Source organism: Pelodiscus sinensis, chromosome 1 (genome assembly GCF_049634645.1).
Source record: "Pelodiscus sinensis isolate JC-2024 chromosome 1, ASM4963464v1, whole genome shotgun sequence".
NCBI classification, from domain to species: Eukaryota; Metazoa; Chordata; order Testudines; family Trionychidae; genus Pelodiscus; species Pelodiscus sinensis.
Window position 1 is genome coordinate 296,394,161 of NC_134711.1, and position 13,593 is coordinate 296,407,753.

General features: G+C 40.1%; 1 protein-coding gene across 15 annotated transcripts in view; it reads right to left on the bottom strand.

Moving 5' to 3' along the window:
• The window catches only part of NBEA (neurobeachin), a 748,692-nt gene that overhangs the window by 395,384 nt on the left and 339,715 nt on the right, over nt 1-13,593 (bottom strand). The gene's annotated exons all lie outside the window — the stretch shown is intronic.

A 13,593-nucleotide genomic window follows, 5' to 3' on the forward strand; every position in this document is an offset into this window, starting at 1 on the left:
CTACTGGCTTACCCTTACAAGCTGTGACCCAAAGTTTGAAACCCTTTCTTCATGGAAAACGTGCATGTGGCAGCAAAGTCCACCCAAACACAGTGTGCAGCAGGCTAGTGTGCACCCAAGCTCTCTTCAAACTAAATGTTTGTACAGATAAACCCCTTAGTTCCAGCATTTCTATATGTGGTGTTAATTCAGTCTTCTTTACTGGCCAAGACCTCACATCTCAGCCTTAGGAAGTAGGCAAATTTCATCCACTTATTGTCACAAATAAAGTAACAGAAGTTGCACAATGTCACTTCTGGTACAAATGATACTCACATAGGTCTTTAATATAACAAATCTTACCAACTCGACCACACTGTGTTCCAGAAGAAGCATAATTCTTTATGTCTAACTATTTGGGGGGGGGGGGGGGAGGGAATGTCCAAAGAACTCTTAGTTCAAAGATCAAAGGTCATATAATCATAGAACCATAAGGTTAGAAGGGACCACAGTAGTCACCTAGTCTAACCCCATCCAGATGCAGGGTTTGTTGTGTCTAAACTACCCAAGACAGCAAAGCAGCTTCCATGACAGTTAAGGAAGTCTATCTTGAGATGCCACTTAAATCTGCTATCTTGAGATTTGAACCCATTGACCCCTTGCTCTGCCCTCTGTGGGAAAAAAACGATTCATCTACATTTATATAGCAGTCTTTCAAGTATTTGAAGACCACTATAATGTTCCCCCCTTAACTTCTTCATTTCCAAACTAAATATATCCAGTTCCTTCTGCTTTGCTCATATGACTTGCATTTCATCTCTTTGATCATCGCTATGGCTCACCTCTGGATCCTTTCCAGTTTCCCTACATCTTTTCTATACAATGGTGACCAAAACTGGATGCAATAGTATCGCTGAGGCCTAACCAGCAATGAGTAGAGCAATACTGTCACTTCCGTGACTCTATTAATGCAACCCAAAATTGCATTTGAATGTTTTCAACAGCACAACATTGAAGACTCATGTATCTATGCATTTGGTTTTACTACCACTGTAGATTTGTCTATGCTGAATTTCATTTTGCAGCCAGGAGTCCAGTTCTCCACTTTATCAAGACCCCTCTGAATTCTAGCTCTATCTTCCAAAGTGTCTGCATCCACCCACCTATGTCTCATCTGCAAATTAGATTAGTATAATTGCTAATCTTATACCCAGGTCATTAATAAAGAAGTTAAACACCACTGGACCCAGAACAAATCCAAGTGGTACCCCATTTGAGCCCTCTTCATGTTTCTGCTCCTGCTTGCCCACTCCAAGGTATGCAGTGGGAACAAGACACTGGGATGCAAGAACGTCTTAATGCATCTAATTCTGCATATAATGCCTAAACTTGAAGAACTACAAAGCTTTAACTCCTTTTGCTAAGAAAGAATGGAAAATAACTATTAAAGATAATTTAAATGACCATTAATAAATCAAATTCTATTAACATGAACAAATATTCCAAATAGTCTCTTCAGCTGCAAACAATCAGTGTCACATTAGAAATGGAATGTAGTCACTCTCCAGTTCCAAAATGCTTAAATATACAGGACAAACAATTTTCTATGTATTTGGGGCAAGCAAAGAGCTGGGAACAGTTGAGATGCTTTGAAGAAGTCAGATCGGACTGGCCTACCTACTCTCATCTGATAGGAAAGAAGTTACTCACTCTGTGCAGTAACGATGGTTCTTTGAGATGCGTGTCCCTGTGGATGCTCCACTCAGGACTTGGTGTGTCCTCGTGCCACCAATCAGAGATTTTTGGTGAGCAGTGGCACTTGCACTGCACACCCAGCATCTCGTGCCCCTGCCATTTGTTGTGTGCACGCGTGGCGTGAGACCCATCTGTTCCTTTTCCACCTGAAGTCCCCTAAGACTCCAAGCAGAGGGGAGGACAGTAAGGTAGTGGAGCACTCCCAGGGACACACATCTCGAAGAACCATCATTACTGCACTAGGTGAGTAACTACTACTTCTTCAAGTGGTGTCCCTATGGGTGCGTCACTCAGGTGACTCAGTAGCAGTATCCACCAGATGGTGGTGGGCACTGGAGTCATTTATGTAGAGGAAAGGAGGACCGCATCTGCCACACATGTGGAGGGTATTGGTCCCTTCTGCAGGGTGTAATGCTGTGCAAAAGTGTGATGGGAGGACCATGTGGCTGCTCTACAAATGTCCACTAATGGTATGTTGGTTAGGCCATTGTTGTGGCCATCGTACACGTGGAGTGAGCCCTTATAATCTGTGATGGCTGCCTGCCACGAAGTTCATAAGCTGTATGTATGCAGCTGGCAATCCATTTGAATAGATGCTGTGCTGAGACAGCTGTTCCTGTATGTGGTCCAGACCATGCTACAAAGAGTCTATCTGATCTTCTGGTTCCCCTGGTATCCAGGTAGAACACAATCGCTCATTTTGCATCTAACGTGTGCAATATGGCCTCCTTGGAGGAGGTATGAGGTTTAGGAACATAAGCGGGTAAGTAAATGGGTTCATTTAAGTGGAAGTTGGATATAACCTTAGGGAGGAACTTTGGGTGAGACCTGAGTATCACTTTATCCCTGGTAAAGGTAGTGAAAGGTGGGTTTGCCATGAGGGGCTGCAATTTCGCCTACCCATCTTGCTGATGCTATTGCCACTAAGAAGGCTACCTTCATGGATAGGTATTGTGGTGATGTAGTGGCTAGTGGCTCGATGAGTGGCCAGGTGAGCGTGTCAAGAACTGAGTTCAAGCCCCACAGTGGCAGGTTCTGGGGAGCGCAGGTTTGGGTGTGTTTTCTGCAGGCCTGTGAGAAATCGCTTCACCATGGGATGCACAAAGAGAGAAGTCATCCACAGGTTTGTGGAATGCCATGGCCACCTCCAGATGTACTGGGATAAAGCTGATGGAGAGACCTGTGTTGCTGAGGTCCATGAGATACTCCAGCACGGTAGGTATAGGGGCAGTATTGGGATATAAACTGCATGTCGTGTACCACTGTTGAAAGCGTGGCCATTTGTTTTGGTAGGTTCTCCTCATGGAGGGCCATCGACTGTTCAGTGGGATCTGTTAGACTCTGTCCGAACAGGTAACTTCTTCATTCTGGAACCATGGAGAGCCATGCTGTGAATTTCAGAGTTTTGACTTTCAGATGGCATGTCCTGCCATGGTGCTGGGTAAAGAGGTTCGGTACCGCAGGGAGAGGAATGGGTTGATCTATCGATAGGTAGTGTAGGTAAGGGAACCAGAGTTGTCTTGGCTACGCGGGGGCCATTAAAATTATGGTGGCCTGGTTGGATCAGATCTTGTTGATCGGCCTGGCAAGAAGAGGAATTGGTGGAAAGAGTAGGGGAGCCATCCAGCAAATGATGAAGGCATCCCCCTCAGATCTCTTGCCCAGTCCTGCACGGGAGCAGAATTTGTGGCATTTACTGTTGAGTGGTGTTGTAGATAGGTCTATAGTTGGGAAACCCCATTTGCGAAAAACAGAGAGAAGAATATTGGTATTGAGCTCTGACTCGTATTGGTCTGAGAAGTGTCTGCTCAGTTTGTTGGCCTTCATGATCTGCTGCCCCGGCATATGTGTGTCGGTTGGAGTTATGTGGTTCCTGATACACCAGTTCCAAAATCTGATTGCTTCTGCACATAGTGAGTGTGATTGGGCACTCCTGTTGGTTGATGTAGAACAGAGGGTGTGTTGTTCGTGAGGACACGAATGGTTCTGCCCTTTACCAGGGGAAGGAAATGGGTACATGCATTGCGAATGATCCTGAACTCTAGAATGTTGATATGGAAGTGTTTTTCCCGCTGGGACCAAGTGCCCTGTATTGACCTTGCGCCACAATGGGCACCCCAGCCCATAAGTGATGCATCCATCATAATAATTACTAAGATATCTGGGTGGTGGAAGGGTATGCCGACAAGTATGTTGGTTGGAGAGGTCCACCAGTTGAGAGACTGCAGTACTGGTGGAGGAAGAATGAGGTGCTTCATGAGGCTGTGTCGGGTTGGGATGTAGGAGACTGCGAGCCAATGCTGTAGGCAGCGCATGCGTAGTCTTGTGAATAGGACCACAAAGGTTGTGGCTGCCACATGCACCAATAATTGGAGGCATATCCGGACCATGGAAAAAGGAGTCTGCTTGACTCCCAGAATGAGGTCGCAGATTGCCTTGAATCTTTGTGGTAGGCTCTTGCTGTCACCAAGTCTAGGAGTGCCCCCATAAATTTTGTGTGTGGGCTGTATGGTGGACTTTTGTATATTGATAAGCAGGCCAAGACAGGAAAAACATTCACTGGTAGCAGTTGTCATCATTACAGTTTGTTGATGAGTAGAGCCCTTGATAAGACAATCATCGAGGTAAGGGAAGATGACGACTTTCTGTCTTCCGAGGAAGACTGTGACTACAACTAGAGTATTTGAAAACACTCAAGGGACCATAGAAAGACCAAAGGGGAGGACCTTGTATTGGTAATGGTCTTGACCTACGACAATCTGAGAAATCTCCTGTGGGCCGGGTGGATGGTTACATGAAAATATGCATCTTGAAGGTCGAGGGCTGAGAACCAGTATCCTTTGTCCAGTGCAGGTATGACAGTTGCCAGGGTCACCATCCTGAATTTTGTGTTGAGCATGAACTTGCTCAGTTTCCTGAGATCCAGGATTGATCTCCATCTTCCTGGTTTTTTGACTCTTAGGAAATAGTTGGAGTAGAACCCTCTTCCTTGGTATTCTGTGGGAACAGGTTTTGTGCCCCTAGGGTGAGTAACGTTTGTACCTCTGCTCATAATAGGGGCTCATAAGATGGGTCCCCGAAGAGGAACAGGGTCGCGGGTTGGGTAGGAGGCATGGATGTGAAGGGGATTGTGTAACCTGAATTGATAATTTCTAGGATGCATTTGTCTGTAGTGATTTGGGCCCACTGTTGGTAGAAGGGTCTCAGATGGTGATGGAAAGTGGCACTGGAATGCACTGGAGCTCTGGGGTGATCACTCAGACACCAGACCAAAACTTCAAATTTGTTGTTTGTGTGAGGTCGAATGAGCGGTGGAGAACTGATTTTGCTGATCCCTCCTCCTATTAGGGAGTTGCTTAGGCCTGTTGTCATATGGTCTTTGGTGTTACCTGTAATAGTTATAATTATAGTCCCTTGGCCTTTGGTAGGGGGTATACTTGTATTTCTTATTAGGTGGGCTGTACATCCCCAGAGTGCGGAGTGTGGTGCGAGAGTCCTTCATTGAGTGTAGGAACTCATCTGTCTTAGTGACAAATAGCTGTTTTCTATCAAAGGGGTGGTCCTCCATCTTCGATTGCAATTATTTTGCCCCTGTTCCACCTGAATAGTGAATCATACCTGTGCAAATCATTTCAAATTTGGTAGCATTTTACACCCACTTGGCACAGGTGACTGCACAAAGTGAAAAGTCCTGGAGAATCACCACTATATTATTTTCCAAGTTAATATTTGACAATATCTTGGTTTTTGATATTACATGTGGATGCTCAGGGACAAGTTGGTTAAATTTTGTTAAAGTAATGAAAAGTAAAAGTAATATTTTCAACAACAAGATTCTACAACAAAAATGCTCTGATTATAAAGATTAGAGATCCTTAAAGTCCTCCAATGTCTATATTATTCTCAGCAGACTCTAGCAAGTGAATAATTAGACTTTAGGAAGTCTAACAACCATCCTACAATTCTCATTTCACTGTAAAAGAGGATTGTAATCTCAATTAAAATTATCTTTAGTGTAGTCCTCTCTTTTCTGTCTCCCTGGTAACTTAATTGGTCTGAATATTTTATTTCCTCCTTTTTTATTGCAACATTGAATCTTAATTGAATATTGCACTCTAAAATTTTAATAACCTAGTTAATTCCTCAATTACAGTACCTTAATCATAATTTCTTTTCCGAGAAACAATTCAATTATAATGGTCCTTTTGTTTCTGTTCCTTGAATATGCCTAGAAAAATAAGTCCATCAGGTCAAGTCTATAGCTTTGACCCTCCTTTTCTTGGGAGCAGATTTTCTGGGTTTTACAAAATCTTCTCCAGTCTCCATGAAATCCATATGGCTTACTCTAGGATCATCCTTGATTTGAATTTCATGTTGCAAGATGTCTTACTAATGGGGTGGTCACGTCATATCTCCAAAGTCATGATCTAAACTATCATCAAAGGAAAGGCTCAGAGAAAATTTCATTTAAATTACAGAATTTAAATTATCCCTAAGGTAAAAAGAACAGCTCTGGAAAGGGAATGAAGCCTAAATAAACTTGCCAATACTGATCAGAGTGAGGACTGGGATCTAAGGACTCCATCTCTATCCCATTACTTTTATCCTTCTACATCCTGTCTCCCCTCCCCCCAGCTTCAAACGCACTCATTCCTGCTTTTTAGGGTACACAAAAGATTTTAAAAAAGCGGTCCTGAACACTGGCTCTGTAGCTGGCTGCTGCTAAGTGAGAATAGAAGAGATACAACATTACATATGGGCTAGTTCCCCATGTAAATTTTGAGCTAATTTTAGGACTTATCAAAGACACCTCTTTGTACTTTCCTATTCTCCTAACATATGAGCTCCAGAATGACTGGTAACATCCTCCTGGAAGGCAACCAGCTGGGTAAATCACAGCAATGAAAGAGGGATAGGAACTTTTGGAAAATGAGATTCATATAGATCTGCTTCAAATGAGGCTTTTCATAGATGGTACAAAGATACCTTTGTGATGGGCACTACAGATTGTGGAGACAAGGCCACAGCCTTCTATCTTTTTGACTTGCTAAGAAACTCATGTTCACACCTTTTTCTGTCTCCCTTTGAAGCATATAGAGCCATTTCTCATTGAGTCTGCAATTATATTCTGCAGAAATTGACAAATTTAAACGTTAGTTTATTAACCTTAATTTCCACTATAGAATGATTATTGCAGCTTGGCAGTTGCAAAATTTTATCTGATACACATGGCTGAAATAAATCATATTAACCTTTCTAAATCAGAATATTCAGAATGGAGCAGAAAACATTTGTGAGACTGAGGGTGAGAGCTGGTAGATTAATCTCCACACATTCTGTCCCCTTGGAACCAGCTAGCTCTTTCCATTCTCCAGGATATACCACATCACTGTTTCCTACCAGTAAGGTCTTTCCAGGTTATATCCAGTAGGGAGCCTTTTCCACTCTGGTATCTAATACCATTTACAAATAAAATATCTGATAGGGCAGTCAGTGAGAAATATATTGACAGACTGGGAAGTTAAGGGGTGGAAGGTACTGTAGTTTTCTCTTGCAGGACTGGTCCAGCAAGGGCACCGAGTACACCCAGATCAGAATGTCAATGAAACAGGCATAAAGGTATATCCCCTGGTCCTTTGGAACAACCAGGATCTTTACGAAGACCCAGGTATAAATGAGAGACTAAAGATGAGAGTGTGTTGATCACTGAGGGCACATCAGAGAAAGGGACAGTGCAGACCATTCTATATAGACTGTCCTTAGACTTTATGGGGCCTTATGCACCCCTCCAATATGTGCCCCCCATGTGACTTGTTCCTGCCCCCAACTGTGTTCCCTGTACTCTCACTGAATTTATCAGTAAGAGGACTAAATGCCTGGCTGCTGCAGAGACTGCCACTGGGCTCTGCTACTCACTGGGAGCCAGAGCTGCTCTAGCCTCCAGCAACTAGAGAGCCCAGCTCATGTGGCTTTTGACCAGGAGGAACTGGTGACAGCATCCATCAGGTAACTGTGCCCTTCCAATATTTGCATGCTCATGTCACCCAATTTGGGGCACCATTAGGATGGTGGCAGTTGGCCCTTCCTTACTTGTTGTCCAGGTGATGCCCCACATTTTTGGGTACACTGCACAGCCACATATTCTGCGTACACATAGGAATGGCCCTGATCAGAACTGTGCAGAGGCTGAAGTGGGTGGAGCTGACTTTGATCTTGTAGCAACCTGGTTCCGGTGTAGCCAGGCAGCACCTGTTAGTGAGGCCTTTGCTGAACTGCAGCAGTTAGGTTAAGAAAAGCCTCTTCCTACTTGGATTTTAACTGGATTCATGACAGAGGTTTAAACAGGTAGGAACTATTTTGTAAACAACCATTCTGGGCCTCAGTAAGCCAGACAGTTACTGTGATTTTGGAGTCAACCATCCCCTCCCCACAACACTGTTCGGGTTTTGTGAACTTCAGTGTCCTATGCAAATAGGTCTTCATAGTGCTTTTTCAAATAAAAAGTATACAGGGTTCCTATCCCCAAGGATTCCAGAGCTTTGGCAAGTAGGAAATAAACACCTCTAAAAGTGACCAAGAGATATACATGTTGAGATTCCTGAGAGTGGACAAGTTTTCAACAGTGGTTCGTGTATTTATTTTAAATGCATGACCTACACATTATTTGAATCTGGCCCATACACTCCTTTCCTTCTACTTACTTTCAAATGAGGTCCCAAAAAAGGTTCTTCCACTTCTCTTTTCCTCCAAGTCTTTCTGGTTTCATAAACCAGCCTCTTGCTTTACAGACTGTCATCCACTCTAGGGCTGATCCAGAACCTGAAGACTGAATACTACCATCTATCTCCCCTCTGCTCCTGTAAACCTGCTAACTACCCGACTTAAATGAGAAGAGTCCAGCATTTTTCCCATGGGGAACTTCACAGGATTTGAGCCACACCCTCTCAGGGCATGTAGGTGAGAGAAATTGTCTCAAAGACTTCCTACATTGGTTATCTTCCACACTCCACTCCAAGTGTAATCTCTCTGCCACGTATCATTTGCAGTAGTAAGGGCCAGGTTCAGGTGAAGGCTAACACTTCCATTTAAAATAAACAAAATGAGCTCCTATGTCAAACATTTTTAGACCCATAGCTCTCTGCTAAAGTAGTCTGGCTTTGGGGGTGAGTCCTTCACTATTTTATTCACGCCAAGCTTAATATTGCAGAGTGGGTTCCAGCTTCAGTCCCTGCCAGTTCTGGTTCACTGTAGTGATTGTCCCCTCTAACACACCCCTTCCAGGATCTTGTTACCCCATGGGGAAAAAAACTGAGTTTCGATTTTGCACTCTTCTTCCTTGGTGTTACAGTTCATTAGGTAAAAAGGCTTTGTAATGTGGGAACCATTCCTAAGGTACCCCTTGGAAAACCAAGTCCTACATCAGGTCTGGCTATGATTGGAAGGGTTGTGTGGTAATCATTCAGATTGTTTATGGTAACTGAAGATTACCAAATAATTCATGATGCGCAGCTATATCTTGCTCTTTGGAAACAACAAAGATTCCATCACTGATCAAGAGCCATATTGAAAATTAGGTCTGTAACTGCCTGGCATATTCTATGTGTTCAACTGAATATTTAAAACGCCTCAAAGAGCAAAAAGAGAAAACGGCCAGCACAGCTTTGTACAGATCATAGAATAAACACATAAATAATAAAAATTGGCTGATTATTTTTGAAGAATACTACAATTTAACAAATCTTACTATAAGGAGAATTGACCTGATATACAGCAGCCTAAATTACTAGATTGTTAATTACAAATCATTAACCTCAATTATTTCTCCTTGTAGAATGCCAAACAAATTGCTTTCCCTTCCTTGATGTTTACATGCTTCAAATATTTGTAAATGATTTTCATGTTATGGTCAAATTATACACATTTAAATCTAATCCTGCAAACACTTAAGCATGTGCTTGATTTGAAGTCAATGGGATTACTCGCATTTAAAGTGAAGCACATGTCTAAATGTTTGCAGAATTGTCATGTGTTGTAATTAATCACGTGCTTAAATGTTTAAGGTCTGGAGTTTTACATCTTTTACTCTTATTAGGGTTTGTCTCAGAGAAAGTTGCACCAATTTAAATCTGTTTTTAAATTGACATAGAATGCAAACACCTGTGTGGGCACTGTAATTTTGCTTTAAGAGTGGCTTACCTAGATTTATTCTAAATCTGTTCCTAATTGACTAAGCTAAACCAAAATAAACCACTCTCAAACTGAAATAAGAGTACCCACACAAGGATTCATACCATTTAACAAAATTAATTTAACTGATACCTAAATAAAACCAATTCAACTTTTGTGAATAGCCAAAGCCCTTAATCATTCTTAATACAGAGAGGAACTATACATTCCTCAATACACTTTCCATACATTGCCCAATATTATCTTGATTTTTATACAATAATCAACTTCAAAGCTCAGATCTGCTTTACTGTGCATTCACTCAAATCTATGACAATTTGTTTACTAATGCTATAATTCTTTAAGGCTATCAACATTATCTGACAATTTCATTTATGTAAACCATTCAGTACCACAACTTCTCAAAGAAACTATATTCAAAACCTATTTACATCTGAATTGCAAGACTGAAATATTGAAAAAATCTTCATCTCTGTGCAAATCTCATAAGAAGTTTCATTTGTTAATGAAAAGTAAATCATTTTTGCTCATTATGTGTGAAAGTCCCCTCAATTCCCCAAATGGTATCCCTTGGGAGATCTTGTATGCAATGTGTAATGTCTAAAATCCAAATCTTTCCTTAAGGAAGGGAATCAGGAACAGATCTTTTCCTTGCAACTCTCTAGTCCCTCCTAAAATGCTTCCTTTGCAGACCCTTGGGTTATCATTTTGATTAAACATAAAGCACAGTGGGAAACATCCCTTTTAGTTAATCAGGAGAATAAATGAAACAACTTCAAAACTGTCAAATACTGAAGTCTGTTAGTTATTTAGAATTCAATTTGTTACACTGATTTATTGTAAAAAAATAGCAATTTTGTATTGTAATTTATAGTTTCAAACAGGTGAACAAGTAATGTATTTTAAATAGAAAAGAATGTCTTTAGTATTTAAGAAAATAAAGCTCTCTTGTTGACAGATAAGGTACAGAAAAATGTAATAGATATCTCATAAGGCTTTATTATAAAAACTTGAAGAATCCTATGGGATAAAATCACTCAATTTCTTCAGAAGCTGTACCTCTGAAGAGGGAAAACTTTAAAAGAAATCTGGAAATAATTAGAAGCTATTGTAGCATTTAAAAAAAGATTGAAAAATTATTAAAATCTAAATCTGCTACATATCAAAGAAGAAAATACAATAAAAAAACTAACGTGAAGCACTTTTTAAAAAAAATGCATGGTTTGAGAAATCTGCCACTCAAGGCAGCATCACAGCTGTGACACATAGAACTAGGCTATGGGGAACAAAGACTATAATCAAGCACAGATCTTGTCAAATATAACACATCTTCATCATTTTTATGGGAAAATATACTGCACCCAGCATGAAGAAGCCTGTTTTATTCAACATGCAAGTCATTACATATCAATTTTCCAGAAAAAAATATTTTAAGTACTTGAAGAACCATTTTTGTTCTATGAAAATATAAAAAGAAGAGACGTCTAAAATTATTTTAGTTTAATGAACTGAGTATTATTACAGCTAACTATGAGGAAAAATAGAGACATACACACTGAAAATACAGAGAAATCAATTCTTAAAACCAAATGATGCACTATACCTATAGAAGTTCCTTAAAGTTTAAAATGTATTTTTCACAGAGACTCAAAATTCCTTTGGGGGGAACGGACTTGATTGCATATCCTTCAGAGTCTAAAAGGCTGCCCATATGAAATGAATTATCCATGACATGTACCTTCAGACATCTGTAATGTGATATTTCATGTAAATTTAGACCATACCTTGGACTTGAGCCACTGGCAATGTTAAGTTTATTCAGGAGCTCAGATAAGAAAAAATATTCTGACATCCTCGCTAATCTGTAGTCGTTAACATGGAATTTCTAACATAAAGAGCATAAAAGCATCTAATTTGCTGTAGCAAATGAAAGGAAAACAAACTTTGCATTTCCCTTTCCTTTTTCAATGTCTAAAGTTACCTTGTTCTATGCAAACAAAATCTTACTTTTCAAAGGTTTCTAGATCATCATCTGTCTTTTGAAAGACAAAGATATACATAGCAAACTTTTTATAAGTAATCTGGAGAATGTAATACATTTTGAACACTCATTTTAAATAGAGATTTGCCTAGGTTATAAAAAAACACAACCTTAGTTTGACACACATTTTTAAAAAGCACACAAAACATGTAGTGCTTTCAATCCGTATTTCTCAGGTCATCTTATGGGGAATGGTAGGTATAATTATTTTCATTTTATATATAAATCAGTGGCAGTATTGAGAATGGAACCCAAATCTCCTGACTCCCAGTTCTGTGGTACACACAGAGAACCACGCTATCTCCCTACATGTAATTTCTCAACGTCTCTTTCCTCTTAGCCAGTATTTTCAACTATTCCATTCTTATTAATATTCTTTCATATTTATTTTGCATGCCCTGATAACTAATTTCAAAATTAAACAGAAAAGCAAATCTATAAAATTAGTTTATTTTTTAAAATATTGGGATTACAAGCCTGGTGCTTTGGTATTACTACCTGATGTCATACAACTTCCTGGGATCATGCTCGTTAGATTCTTTGTAGAAGTAATATACTCTACAATGATAAAGAAGTGGGGAGGAGAGTTACCCCACTACATTCAAACCCTATGATGATCAGTTCCTATAGGAACATTTCATGCCATTCCATTAGAAAGCAATATTACAAGGCAATTGTAATTTTGCCATTGGGAAACTTGCCATTCTGCTAGAAGGCAAGGCTTTTTAAAAATCTGTGCATAGGATCTAATAATTTCCTTAAAAACTGGACTGTTATATGTTTTGAATCACTAAATAACTATTCTAAAATTCATACAAATATCAAATTGATTTAGCTACATTTGTTACACAGCTTCACTGAGATGTCTAAAGAAAAAGCATTGTAGAAAGAGCTTAAATTTCTCATTCTTCCTTTCAATCAATATTTGAGGCAAAGTTTCATCTCTAGGGCCCTTAATGGCAGGAATTCCTGGAGCCAGCAAATGAGTAATGTTAAACCTATGATTAGATGATGAGGCCATCAAAGACACTAGACCCTAATGCTACATTCCACTTTATTCCTGTGAATTGCAGTAAAACCAAAGACCAAGGAGAAGGCATTGTAAGTTATTCCTTCCCTCAAGTAAAAAGCTTCAAAAGCTGTTTAAAAAAAAGCAGCATGACATGAAACTCAAAGGCCTTAATGGATCTTTTGGAATTTCCCTTGAACCCAGGACTTAACCATTAGGTAACAAATTTTTCAAGTGCCCTGCAGGAGAAGGTTTGAAGTTCAAACCCCACTGAGGATTCCTGCCAGTGATGTATTTTTCTTTAACTTCTCCCTAACCAATATCCATCTTGGCTAAAAGAAAAACAGGATCTAATGATTTCCTTATGGGTAAAGGCTGGAAGAAATGCAACCTATGGACTGGCAAACAGCAGGTAAGTTGAAAAAAAAGAAGATGCTATATTCAGTTGTAAATATTACTAATTCTCAGCTCTTTGTAGTTTTGACTAATCTTCACTTAAGCTGCCACTAGAAACTCATTGTTTGGGCATATTTCAAAGTGCACAGTGGATTCTATGTTATAAACTAAGAGCAAGTATATGCTTAGTAACAGTGCTCTGTGTGTATAGATAGATAGAGATAGA